This window comes from Lichenostomus cassidix, chromosome 6 (assembly GCF_008360975.1).
Source record: "Lichenostomus cassidix isolate B80296 chromosome 6, HeHo_3.0, whole genome shotgun sequence".
NCBI classification, from domain to species: domain Eukaryota; kingdom Metazoa; phylum Chordata; class Aves; order Passeriformes; family Meliphagidae; genus Lichenostomus; species Lichenostomus cassidix.
The window spans coordinates 34,484,726-34,499,149 of record NC_139487.1 but is presented as its reverse complement, the minus strand read 5'-3'; the positions used below and the strand labels follow the sequence as shown (position 1 = coordinate 34,499,149).

Genomic DNA, 14,424 nt, shown 5'->3' with positions numbered 1-14,424 from the left:
TCAATAATGGAGTCCTGTATATCTTTCCTGCAGTGGAATGCTCTCTGAGCAGAACAGCTATAATAATTTAGAAACTGGCTGATTTGTTCAGAATTTTCAGCCTCTTTGTACCAGAAGTGAGTTTCTTTCTTCCCCTTCTTTGCTTTTACTCCAGATTTTTTAGTGTGTTGTCCATACTTCTGCTTTTCATTGTGTGTAAGTCCCAGGCAAAGTGTATCAAACCAAATCCAAGGGAATTAACGCTTTCACCCTTATTGCTTGTGCTCTCAGGGAGGTTTTGTATTGATCCAGCTGTCTCCACAGAAGAGGTTACTTTTTCCTTCTGCATATACTGAATGGAGAGCAGCCATTCCCTTCTCCCCCACAAGCCTTCCATGAGGATAATGGGCAGAAAACAGGGGTTAGATGAGAATGGAGGAGGTGCCCAATCTGCTGGGTGAGGCAGGAAAAAATTTCCACCAAAGGCTCACTGCAGTGGTGCAGAATGCCGAGAGCTGAGCCTGGGATGAGATGGAAACATGGAAGTTTTCATTTGTGGCCTATGGAAGTCTTTTACCAGTTTGGGGGTTTGAGGGTGCCACTCTGGACCTGCTGCTGCAGAATGGAATTGACTCTGGTTGCTTTCCTGGAATGAATTCCTCTGACTGTTCAGTTACTAAAGCATAACATGGATGTTTGGCCCAAGGCACCTCACCTGTGTCCTGTTTGCAGCAAGTATCCCTTTCTTTTTCAGAGGATCGGAGGTACTTGGCTGCCAGGATCACTTTACAGGGAAGGGTGTTTTCATCCAACAATGTAACTAGTAAACCAAGTTTGAAAAAGAAGTAATCTCATTATTAATAAACTAATAAATTTGCTTCTTGGTGCAAAATGTAATCTTCATTGTGTAGGGACTAAAAAAAGTTTAAATCTTTCTGGAAGAGAGAAGGGGGGAATGTGGTGGTAGAACAGCTTAGTCAGAAGATGGATGAGACAATGGTAGCTTGATATTGATCTCTGTCCTTGAATTAGATAGGCACTGGCTGACAAAACATCCCTATTTCTCTAGGTGTCATCACATATTTCCAAAATATCTTACTTACCCGCTGACTGCTCAGCCTTGGGAGCGAGGCAGTAGAATGGAGGTGTTAAACTAACAAATGCAGCGGTGTGAGGCAACAGCCAATTAAAAGGTTCTGTTTGACATATCAAGTATGAGTTTCCATTTCTGGGAAATGTGCCTTTTCAGAGGACATTGTCTCAGCATTAGACACCACAGGTACCAATGATGCAGAAACCCCACGTTTGTGGCCCTACTGGCATCCAGAATGAAGCAATCTGATAAATCTATTCTGAGAAAATTTGTACAACACCTGAGTGTAAATGCAGGTCCTGGTCCAAAAGAGGGAAGGAGGAAGGGGAAGCCCCGTCCTGCTGGCACTTCTCATACAACTCTTTGCCAGAACTTGGCTCCTTGGGTGTCAGCTGTGCCTGCTGGAGCTGTCTCTGAGCTCTGGCCTCCCAGCCCTGGAGTGGGATGAGAGGCTGCCGAGCCTCTGTACCTCATTCAGCGCCCCAACTCTCAGGGTAAAGGGGAATCCAAAAAACCATCTCCAGGAAAAAAATAGTCCCTCCATGTAATGTGTTTGAAAGATCTTCAGTGACACTGTTGGCTAGATACTACAGCAAGTAAATTAGCAACATTACTGTAAGACAACCTGATAAACGAGACCCTACTTACAATTCTAATGGTTGTAAATATGAACGCAGGGGAGGTTAGTTCTTTAGGAGGTCTCTCTCTATTTCCTAGAAATCAATAATACATGGCCCCTGTCATGGAAAGTGTTGATCTGTGTTCAATCTTGCCTCCCCCCCAAAATGGCTCTGCATCTGCAGACAGGAATTTAAGTGTGAACAAGAGTTTGCACAAATGGGTTCAGCAGATCCTTTATCTTACTGTTCTGTCACTCAGGTAAAGTTGCCTTTATTTATAGATATCATTTTGTAGTGCCTCTAATTTTAGTTGCCCACAGCAAGAGAAAGTCTTTATCTTCTGTAATTTCTCATCTTTCTGGCTTTTTAAGAAATGCTGTTTCTGATTAGCATGATTTATGCCAAAGAAGTGAATAATTAGATTAACTTGGGTTGTTGGAAGGCTCTTAAAAGTACAGGACCCTCATGAATTCTAAACCTAATCATTGTCTGCACTCTGAATATCCTTTATATTTAATTGCACACTTGATAGGTAGTTTGTTTTCTGTATCAGCACGCAAAGATTGCAGGCCTTCATTCCCTATGATATAGACAATCTCCCTTTTATTTTAATGTACCCTTGTCCATTGGAAACAACAGGGTGCTGTTCAGTGCTGGGGCACTGATTCCTCAGCAATGTGTTGTAAGGAGCTTCCGTGGGGTCTCAGTGGATGGTACCTCATCACTAGTGACAGAAAATCACTGCCAGAAGGTTGCCAGCCATTTAGCTAAAAAAAGCCCCACACCTTCCTTTGACTCCTTAATGTGTCTTGATACCAAAAGACCTCAAAAAATGACTAGGTTTATATTTAAGTATTGTTACATATTTCGTTTGTTGGTAGGCACAGAGGGTAAAACATATAAAATTTGGCAATCTTATTTTAACGTATTTTCTTCAGTTGTTTTAAATGCTAACTCTTTACTAAGGAAGGAGCTGTTTGTTATAAGTCCAGGCAGAATGGAGGCTTAGCAGTAACTTAATATTTTCTTTTGATTTTTGTGCAGACCTTTAAATGGGTTTTCACTGGTCCCTGTGTGGATGCTCCCAAAAATTTATTCCCAGTAGCATTGACACCTTTCATTATTTGTGGGCAGATAGTTATTGCTTATCCAGTTACAAAATTAAAGTGCGTTCAAAGCACAGCAGTTTGTTTTCTTCTGTTTCAAAGACATTCTGAGGTAACTTTTTTAATGCCAATTGCACAGTCTGTGCAGAATAAAATTTGGTGGTGATGTTGTGCAGCAGAAGTGAACAGAAACTTCCTTTCCTTGGAGGCATATGATAAAAACTCCCCAGAAAACAGATCAATATCTACATTCCCAGCTTTTTCTTGTATCATTAGAGGTTGTATTAAGAGTGAAAATTACTTCAGAAACGGAACATTTAAAAATGCACAGCCTAGCATTTTATACCTGGAAATCCATTTTTAGACAATTACATTATAAATGACCCCTTACTTTTGCCTTTACTGCTCTTTTTTCTAATTATACTGCATATGGAAGTTTGGTCTTCTTTATTTCTCAGATTGCCACAAGTGACATGTTACAGAGATGAATATTCTCTCCAAGGGAAATCCTTTATTTTAATTTCCTCGGCAAAACCATACATCAGCAAACTGACTGGGAAAGCTGCTGTGCTTTCCTTCCCAGTTTGCTAATTGTTTGCATGACCAAATTCCTTTTTCTGGGCAAGAAATTTCCCAGTAGGAGTCTACTCTCCTACCTCCTATCAGGTAGAAGTGATATATTTTTAATTCTTCTATGATAATATACACTAGGACATGCATTGCAGTTTGTTGGAAATCTCTCCAGTAGGGCCATGGCTTTGCCCTACCCCAGAGGCATCCCAGCTGGTGTTCCTTAAATGGCTCTTCTCCAATGTCCAGAGGTTTTTTGTGGTTTTGAAATGCATTCTTTCTTAATTTTTCTTTGAAAGACCAAACCATTCACTTGAATGGTTTATATAGTACCACTTTCAATGGACATTGGACTTTTCCCACCACTTGTATCATAATTAAATACTAGGAATTTATGAAGAATGAGGTTTTTATTCAATGAAATTATTCAAACTGTTGATGGTGATTATATATTAAACCACCTGTGAATTAATCTGACTTTATCAGAATCAAAAATTATTTTGGTAATAAAAAATATTACCTCCTGCTCATATAAATTTAAAAAAATAAGGCACTTATTGGGAAATCTGTGATGTAGGAGAAAATGTTCTTACATAAAACATTTGCTGAGAAGTGGGCATGTACTACCTCTGTTCTGATAACAGTTTCCCCCAAATGCTGATTCAGGTTTGCAAAGACTTGATGCAGCACTGCAGGCTATGAAATTACTTTGTCTTGCAACAAATTATCCAGAAACTGTGTATTAGATGGAAGACAGCCAAGTCTACTCTGGGCTGCTGAAGTGGTACGGGGGCGCGTGAGAGGTCCGGCGCGCCTTGCCCCGCACGGGCTGGCTGGGCTTCGGCTAGCTCAGGGGCTCTGCCGGGGCCCAGGCTTTCTGCCCTCCCCGCTATCCTTCTCTGCTCCGGCTGCTGCTGCAGTCGACTTCAGGGACCCAGGGTCGCCCGATGGGCGGCAGGAACCCCACAGCAAAGGCAGGTGCCTGCCGGACAGGGATGCGGTGGAGTCGCGGATCGCCCCCCGAGATAAAGAGAGTCCAAGCGGTGGGAGGTTCCAGGGCGCGGTTTATTTAGGAGAAGCAGCGGGGAGGCACGCTGGAATGCTCCCAGGTGGGGCAGACCACCGAGATGCCGGGTGCAGAGCACTGCGGGTCTCGTAGCGCAGCCACGCACCCCCCCGAGAACAAAGGGGCAAAAGGTTTTAAGGGGCACAACGGGGTTTCTCAGGGTGGGACGGCAGGGGCGGAGCCAACGGGGCTCCGGTACAATATGATGGGGAGCAAATAAACAGCAACTGGGAAGTGGACTACAACGAACCAATGGGGGAAGCCCGGCAACAGAAAATTCTAGCAAGGGGAAGCAACAGGGGCGGTGACAGGGGCGGGGAAGCAAAACTTTAACCCAATGAACTTAGGATAAACTTTCCAGGGGAGGGAGAGAGCGGTCTACGGCCCGGCCTCCTCCGAGTCCCAGGCATCCTCGGCAGCGTCCTCGTGGACTACGTTGACCGCCGGCCCTGGGGACTCGGGATCTGCAGCATCGGGCCGCCGCACCTCCACACCTCCCCCTTCTTTACTAAATAAGGACCGAATTTAGCGAACTAAATATTTCTTAATCAAAGCAAACGAAGCAGCAACTAAAACGACCGCAACTAAAACAATAAAACAGTCTTTCAATAGGGTGGCTCCCCATTCGGGCAGTCCCAGTCCTCGCAACAGCTGATGGGCCCATCCTCCAACAGTAGACAGTGTGGGGTTCACCTCTCTGTGGACACCGTCGATGGTATTTTCAAACCAGAGGCTACTCTCAAAGGTGATGTTGTTGATGAGAGAGTCCATGTCCTGGAGCCTCTGGTGGATGCTGCGGCTTCTGGAGGATAAGTTGAAGTAGCAAAGCCCCTCGAACTGGTGACAGCCATGTCCTTGCGCAAGGAGCAAAAAATCGATGGCCGCTCTATTTTGCAAGGTCGCATACCTGGTCACTTGCTCATCCTGTAGGAGGTCTGCAATGGCCTCTGATGTTAACCTGGCTTGCTTCGAAACCCAACATTCTAGATTGCCAACTTCCCCAAGGGCCTTGGCTGCAGCTACCCAAGGCAGGAAGGCGGACACAGCTATTCTTTTTCCTTTACTCCAATGATAAATTTCAGTGCTGCAATCGTCATCATGAGGTTTTTTTGGGATCGAATTGTTCGACCACACCGGAAGGTGGGTCATGCTGGGAGAAGCAAGAGTCAGATGACCAAAAGTGCACAGACCACCCACAAGGTGAGAGGGGACCCCAGCCCAGGCGCGTTCTCCGCAAATTAGAAACATTCCCTCAGGGAGCCGAAGCGGGTGAGCATAATGCCGATTTGAAGACAAGAGCGCTCTTACGTGGGTAATATGGGTGCACCAATTTTTCACAACATAATTAGGATTGCCCTGTCTCAGCCCCTGGTACAGTTTTGATCTGACTTGTACGGAGTTTGGTAGTCAAATTGAACACAGGCAGGAGCTTTTAGAGAGCCAATCAACTGAAACTCATGGGGCTCTTTCTCCATCTTTAGCTCACTCGCAACCCACTTCTGCCACAGCAAAAGAGGGTTTTGAATGGGAAGAGGGAGAGAAAATTCTTGGCGGTCCTTGTAGAACTTATAGACATTTTGTTTCAATTCGAAAGTTGACCTCCACAAGGAGACGAGGGATGGCGGAAACGCATCTACCTGTACTGGGGCTCCCACCAAGGCAGACGAGAGCGGATCTCGGACCGCATCAGTGGACAAGCACATTTGCTCCTTGTTCATGGCTCGGGCCAATGTCACCCAGACATTGGAGCTAGACTGCCTCACGACCCACAGCTGGACTGGGACGATGACTATTGCGAGGAGAAGATGCGACACACGGATGGTAAACAGCATCTTTGCCACTGAATGGGGAGGGAAACACAACAGCGTTAACTGAAGCCATGAAGATTGGGGTAGGTGGAGGAGGGAGGACGGGAAGGCCATAGGGAAGATGGGGAAGGGGAGTGTGAGACTGGAACAGGGAGTGACCAGACAGACTTCTTGAAGCTTAGATGGTTCTTTTGCGAACGCGTGGGCGGAGGCGGCGAGGCGACGGAGGCGGTGTCTCGGCCTTCTTTTTCCGGCGCCAATGCGCGGAGGTGGCATCTTTTTTCTCAGGTTGCGGTGAGTAGGGGCCTGCCTTAAGAAACGGTTTAACAAACTTGCCCAGGACCCACCGTGGCCGTCTGGAGTGGAGACGCAGCAGTAGCCACGTCCCCAGATGATAAGAGGGAAGGGGCCAACGATGTTGAGGGAGTCTGGTTCCTTGACCAGGACAAGGGGGCCCTCTTTCAGCTTGGCTCGTGAGTTGTTGGCAAAGTGGCGAACCACCGGGGGATCTGGCTCTTTTGATCGGTAAAGGTGTTATTGTGCGCTCCTCAATTTTCGATCCAAGGTATCGCCACGGCGCGGTCACCTGTACTTTTGAGGGTTGGATTTCAAACCCTTCGCTTTCCAGGGTTCCCACGACTCTGGAAAGTGTTGTCCGCAAGATGGGTTCAGTTGGGGAGCAGACCAATACATCGTCCATATAATGAATGATGATGGACTCACCTGCAACCTCTCTCACCGGTGACAGAATGCTGTCCACGTACCACTGCCAAATGGTGGGGGAGTTTTTCATCCCTTGCGGGAGCACTCACCAGTGATAGCGGCGCATTGGGCGTTCCTGGTTGGTGGAGGGGACAGAAAAGGCAAACCTGGGCGCATCGTCCAGGTGTAGGGGGATCTGGAAGAAGCAGTCTTTGATGTCCACCACTGCAATCTTCCAGTCCCGCGGGAGCATTGAAGGCGATGGCGACCTGGGTTGAAGAGACCCCATGTCCTCAATGACTTCGTTAATTTTTCTGAGGTCATGGAGAAGCCTCCATTTTGTCCCTCCCGCCTTTTTGATAACAAAGACGGGCGAGTTCCATGGACTGGTCGAGGGCACTATGTGCCCCTTCGCCAGTTGCTCCTCCACGAGCTCTTCGAGCGCTCTCAATTTATGTATGGGCAAAGGCCACTGGTCGACCCAGACAGGTGTATCTGTGAGCCAATTCAATGGCTGGGTCGGGCGCTCACCAGCGACCCCATTCAAAAATCCCGAGCTGGGGCCAATTCTACTCAGGCTCCCCACTGAGACATGGCATCTCTCCCCCACAGGGTAAATCCCGAATTAATGATGAAGGGCCGCACGGTGGCGATGCGGCCTTCGGGGCCTTCAATTAAGATGGAGTCTTTGCTCCGTTCCGCAGGAGCATATCCTCCCACACCTCGAAGCGACTGAGCCACAGGCTCCTTCGTCCATGTCGACGGCCAACTCGCAGATGAGATGACCGTGACATCTGCACCGGTGTCTAACATTCCAGTAAGGGAGACACAGTCCCCTTTCTGGGAGAGACCACACATGAGCATTGGTCTATTCCTACCAACTGCCTCGGACCAGGCGACCAGCGGACGATCCGTGAGGATAGCGTGGAACGGGAGGAGTTTGATCCGCGCCACAACCTGATCCCTAGAGAGGACGAGAGGGGGGTCGGCGACTTGAATCTGGATTGGAAAGAACCCCCCTGGATCCACTCTGGCCAAGGAAGGGATGGTGGAAATTCCCTTGGGTCCTGCATCAGCGTCTGTAAGGGCAAGAACAAGCATGTCATTAAAGGCACATTTAAGTCTCACCACCAAAAAGTCATGTCCGGTCATTTGAGTGTCCTCTTTGACCCACGCATGTTGGAACTTGGCGGGGTCGAGGCCGGCCGGTTGCTGTTGGCAGCGCGAGGACGGCATCTCGCGCTGCAGCTTCAGTTTCCCTGTCCAGTGAGGAAGGGGGGTGGAAGGGAGGAAGGATCAGTAAGGGACACAGGGGAAGGGCGCTGGGCGCGGGCTGGGGCAGGAGAACGGGAGAACTTGGCGATTTCCTCGATCGGCGTGGGGCAATCTGCTGCAAAGTGTCCTCGCTTGCCACAGCGATTACACATGGCGTAGGTGTTGCGGAGGGCCAGTGCCTGGCTCGTGTTAACATTGAGAGCCTTGACGGCGGCCAGCCGTCGACAGGCACTGACCATTTGGGCGATGGTCAGCCTAGGGTCATGCGGGAGGGATAGGATGATTTCTTTGCAGATGGTGTTGGAGCGGGTGATCGCCCCGTCCACGAGCAGTTGCTCTTGAATGGTGTGGTCAGTGACCTGCCTGTTGATCGCATGTTTGAGCTTGTCAACAAAGCTCGGAAAGGCTTCATCGGGTCCCTGGAAAATCTCCAAGTAGGGAATGGTGGGGGCATCCGCCGGAGGGATACCAAGCAGGACCCGTTCGGCGGCACCAGCAAGTGATACTAGGAGATCCATAGGGATCTCCTGGGCTTGTGTCTGGGGCTTACAATAATCCCCTTCACCCAACAGTAAATCAAAGGTGGGGCCATTGGGCGTGCCGTATGAAGGAAGCAGTCGCTCTAGCCCCTTGATCTGCCTTTTCCACTCGTCCTCCCACTCTTGGTATTCTATGGGGGAGAGAAGACAAGACATGACCAGTTTTATATCAGAAGGGACTAGAGGGATGCCGGTTAACGTGGCGTGAAGGACTGCTTTAAAATAATTAGAATCCCGGCCAAACTCTTTTTGAGTTTTGGCCAGGTCCTTCAATGCGGCTCGGTTAAAGGGTTCCCACCAAGGGTGATTGCCCGACCACGAAGCATGAACTGGTGCAGCGAAGGGGGCCTGGAGGCTCTCTGGTTCAGGATCCGGTGTTTGACCTTTCCCGGCTAAGCCAGAGGACGCATCTAAGATGGCCTCTTTCCGGTCGGAGACCGTTGGAGGACCAACAAAGATGAAGTCCTTCCAGTCGGAGGCCGTTGGAGGACCAACAAAGATGGCGTCCTTCCGGTCGGAGGCCGTTGGAGGACCAACAAAGATGGTGTCCTTCCGGTCGGAGGCCGTTGGAGGACCAACAAAGATGGCGTCCTTCCGGCGGGTGCCGGAAGGGTAGCCATGGGAACCAGAGAAGCCCTCCTCCGGGGAGGGGACTAGAGGGGGTGGAACGTAGGGAGGGGTTACCGATGAGGGTTCCGGGGAGGAGTCGAGGAAAAGGTGTGGCTTTGGTGGGAAAGGGGAAGTGGGAGGTGCTGGGATAAAGGGGTTGGACGCAGGGGCGGAGGGTCCGAAGGAGGGGGTGTGCCTGCACGGAGATTGACAAACCGCCCAGGGGGAGGGAGTAGGAGGGGAATTCAGCGGGAAAGCCGACGAAAAGGCGGGAAGCAAAGGATTGTGGGGAGAAGGAACGGGGGTTGAAGAAGCCACGCGGTCGACGCCATTCTGACACCAGCCGCCGCCCTTTTGTGGCTCTTCGGGGAGAGAAAAGGAGACATGGCGGGGTTTGCGGGGGACTAGCAGGGAAGACAGAACCGGGGGTACCCGAGAGGATCGCGCGCTCCTCCCAGGCAGGGGAAGAAGCGACCGCGAGGGCGCCGGAGACTAGGCGAGAACTCTGAGCCCGCGGGCTTTCTGGGCCGCCACGGTCACCTCGTGAAGGAAGGGGGCTAGGGTTAGTGAGGGAACGGGTAGACGGGTAAGGGCTGGTGGGGGCTCCCGAGCTCCTAAGGGGGGGACGGAATGCATGAAAAATTTGGCTAAGAATGCCAAAGAACTGGTCTACGCGCTTGTCTTTTTGAGACAGGAGATAGTTCATCTGAGCACGGACCCGACGCCAAAATTCGATGGAACCAGCATCATCAGGGGAAACATCGGGGAATTCGGAAAAAATAAATTTAACAAAACGCTTCAGGAGCTGGGAGGGAAAAGAAAATTTCGCTACCTTTAGGGTGGTTTTAACAGAAACGTAAAATTCCCGCTGGGATTTTGTTAAATTGACTCCCATTTTCAACCCCAGAAATGGAAGTAAAAATAACAAACTCTCACCCGACTACACTAAAGGAGAAACGAAACGAAAAGAGGGCAAGCTAGGGGACCCCTTCCCCTACCAACTCACCCGAAAAAATAGTAGCGCAGTCGGTTCTCAGGGCTCTCGAGGGCTGGCGACGACAGTGAGGAGCACCTCTCCGAGGAGAGTGCTGCAACTCACTGAATCCGGATCCAACGAAGTCCACTCCTCTCCACCAAAGGGCGAAGGCAGGTCTGGAGGGGGACGCTGGGCGCCACTTGAAGTGGTACGGGGGCGCGTGAGAGGTCCGGCGCGCCTTGCCCTGCACGGGCTGGCTGGGCTTCGGCTAGCTCAGGGGCTGCGCCGGGGCCCGGGCTTTCTGCCCCCACCCCCGCTATCCTTCTCTGCTCCGGCTGCTGCTGCAGTCGACTTCAGGGACCCAGGGTCGCCCGATGGGCGGCAGAAACCCCGCAGCAAAGGCAGGTGCCTACCGGGCAGGGATGCGGTGGAGTCGCGGATCGCCCCCCGAGATAAAGAGAGTCCAAGTGGTGGGAGGTTCCAGGGCGTGGTTTATTTAGGAGAAGCAGCGGGGAGGCGCGCTGGAATGCTCCCGGGTGGGGCGGACCGCCGAGATGCCGGGTGCAGAGCACTGCGGGTCTCGTAGCGCAGCCACGCACCCCCAAGAACAAAGGGGTGAAGGTTTTAAGGGGCACAACGGGGTTTCTCAGGGCGGGACGGCAGGGGCAGAGTCAACGGCGCTCCGGTACAATATGATGGGCAAGCGGGGGAGCAAATAAACAGCAACTGGGAAGTGGACTACAACAAACCAATGGGGGAAGCCCGGCAACAGAAAATTCTAGCGAGGGGAAGCAACAGGGGCGGTGACAGGGGCGGGAAAGCAAAACTTTAACCCAATGAACTTAGGATAAACTTTCCAGGGGAGGGAGAGAGCGGTCTACGGCCTGGCCTCCTCCGAGTCCCAGGTGATGGCATCTTCGGCGGCGTCCTCGTGGACTACATTGACCGCCGGCCCTGGAGACTCGGGATCCACAGCATCAGGCTGCCGCACCTCCACAGGCTGCAAATAATCCAGACAGGAGCAGTATTCACATGAGCCTCTTGTATATTAGAGCTGCCAGGAAATAAGCCCCTTTCCTTGGCATTAGCTTCTGCATACACTGAACTTCCCAGTGTGACTCCATTGGTGCATTTTTACAGGGGGAATGCACCTACATGGGACAGGAGAATATCTTAAGGTTCTGTCTCCTCTCCTTCTCTTCTTCCTCCTGGTCAGGATGCAGGAAGTGGCACAGCACAGGCAACAGTCCCTCATCTCTCCTCTGCTGGAGTGCTGCAGTATTCCCACGCTCTAGTTCCTTCAATTAAATCAACCTTTCAAACATATGCTTCTTACAGTGCTTGTAGCTAATCTTTGGACTGCTGTTCCCAGGGCTTCCATTACTGTGGAGAGGACCATGCCCACCAGGAATGTTGTGTTTGCCAGTGATTGATGTCTTTGTGCTGCAGGATTGCTGGAGGGTGCGGTGGAGCCTGTGCAAGCTGTGCAGACAGAGCCTTTGGCATTGGAGTCCAGTCCAGCTCCAAGACACAAGCCAAAGCAGCCCTGACAGCTCCCAGCCAGCTCCTCACTGGTTTGGAAACTGCTGAACCTGCCAACTGGCTAGTGGATTCAAGAATTTTTTGTTAGGTTCTCCCCCCAGGCCCCCTCCCCCCCACCTTTTCTGCCCTCAGACTATGAAGCCAAGTACAAAACTACTCAGATTAGTACATTTGCAGCAGGATCTTGTTCACTGACAGGGGTTTACCCCTGGCCGAAGCTTCTTCAGTTGTGATCCAGTTAGCTAAGATCAAGGCAAGATATTTCAGGACATTTCTGAGGGTTTTATGATGTTTCATCCTGGATTTATGGAGACTGCACTAATGCATTTAATGGCTTAGAGTAAGATTGCCACCATCCTGACCTGCAGTCTAGTGTGGAAATTAGTCTGGCTCACGTCTCCCGACGTGTGTGACACTGAGTGTTACCCTGAGTGTTACACTGGGATCATAGCGGTTGAGATTCTGTTTCAGTGTAACTGGTTACCTTATGAGTAAGTCCACTTGGCCAGTGAGCTGAAAGACACCTGGGATGTACTTCATCTGCAGAGATCTGTGCCTGTTTCCATACTGTGACTGCCCCAGGACAGCATCTGCTTCATTGGCAGCCTCAAACATTTGACACCGCCTGCCTTTTAGGCCTTGTGATGACCATTCTTACCTGATCTCCATTCAGTCTGTTATTTTTCTTGGGAGGAGAGAGTGGCTCAGAAAATCTTCTGCAACGAAGGTATTCTTCTTCCAGACAGGGAAGCAGGTCTGCCAGTTCAGTGCAGCTCGTATGGGCATGGCCAGGATCCATGCTGTGCAACTATCCCTGTCATTCTGGGTGGCCTCAAACTCTGTGGCTGTGACTTTTGGAGCTGGTCCAATGCTGTTTCTAGACCAGTGTTACATGCCTACCCATCAGATCACCACTCCATACTCCACACTGTAACCCCTGGAACCTTCTGGCCTCAGTGGGGTACTTCTTCCTGAGCAGTGGCATTATGAGTTTTGTGAAGGAATGAGTGACACTCTGTGCTTTGGGTCTGTCCAGTTCCCTTGCTGATCTAGAGACCAGCAAGGCCTGCAACTTTAGATTAGAAAATATGGGAGCAGACCCAGAAATGTGATTTAGGTCACTGATGATTGAGACTGACCCACAGGGGGTTTTGCACCAAAATAAAACTTTGTAGAGCACTTAAAATTTCAGATCCACACCTAGGCACTAAAATATGTAAGTAGATTTTTTTTCAAGTGCTGACAATCTTTTCTTACTCCTTACACTTGCACACCATCTCAAAACCTAGGTCAGCTATTTAGGTTTGGTAATACTAATGGAAAGAATAATTTCTGGCTTTAATATTTTTTGTCTTGGCTTGTATTTTTTAGATTTGATTTTTCCATAACTGGTGGGATTTAAATAACATTGTCTCTAGCTTCCTTGATGTCCTTTAGTATTACAATTCAGCCAAACACAGTACTCATTGAAGATGAGATGGCCCTACGGTTTCATTTACTGATCATTATCACAAGGAACTGGAAAATGAGAATGGGTGCCTGCAATACAGTGAGAAAGCCAACATACCAATAGAAGCAACCAGTGATTATCACATTAAGTAATTGTCATTCAATCCAGCACTTTCACAGTGAATGCAAAATAAATTAATCTTTGACATCTCATCAGTATTGCTGCATAGACAGTTTGTCAAATTATGTAAAAATATGGCTACCTGCAAGCTGGCATTGGGGTATCCCCAGAGAGAGGGTTAATGCTTAATCAAATGGTGTCACATTGGAGAAGGTAATCAGTAATGAAATGGTTTATAAGATTGATTAGTTGTTTTTAACTCAGTAAATTGTTTATTTTATGGCAATATTAGTGTGTTCTTACACTAATTTATTGCAGTTTTGCCATGATGCAGTAAAATTGAACAGGATTAGCAATGCCATGTTGGGAATTAGTAAATCCATTATTGTAACTGGTTCCCATTACTTCAGAAGTCAAGACACATCTGCAGTGCTAATTCCAGTAATTTCTAAGGTCTGTAATGCAGTGAGTGGTATCCAAAGGAATCTCCCTGTGTAGGTGCTTTGAGTTGCATTTCCTTTCCCAGAAAGCTCTAAGAATTCACAGGTTATGAGACAGTTCCATAGAAAACCAACCTCCACCCCTCAAATCTACCAGTGTTTCTTTGCAGCACTGAAATAACTAGGAAGCCCTTCAATCTTTCATCTCAGTTGAATGCTAAATGAAAATCTTTCAAAATTTAAAACTTTTCCTGTAGTCATGACCCCGATCTGGGCACACCAGATGTCTCTGTAAGACATCAAGCCTGGAAGGAGGCTAAAAAAATCTGGCACATGGGGAGAGAATTGTGCTTCCTAGGGCCAAGACAGGGGTTTGGAGCTTTTTCTGCAGACCCATGCTAACAGCAGATGTGGGAACCCCAAAGAAGGGCTGTCTGCTTCATTCATGGGATATGCTTGTGGTTCACCAGCTCCTCTTGTGACACAGTAGTTGAGCATGGTATTTTGTTTGAGACTGGCAAACACAGCT

At 49.2% G+C, this 14,424-nt stretch overlaps 1 pseudogene; it reads right to left on the bottom strand.

Annotated features, from left to right (window-relative positions):
- Positions 1–7,031: 7,031 nt before the first annotated feature.
- Positions 7,032–8,180, bottom strand: LOC146435695 (uncharacterized; annotated as a pseudogene).
- Positions 8,181–14,424: the final 6,244 nt, after the last annotated feature.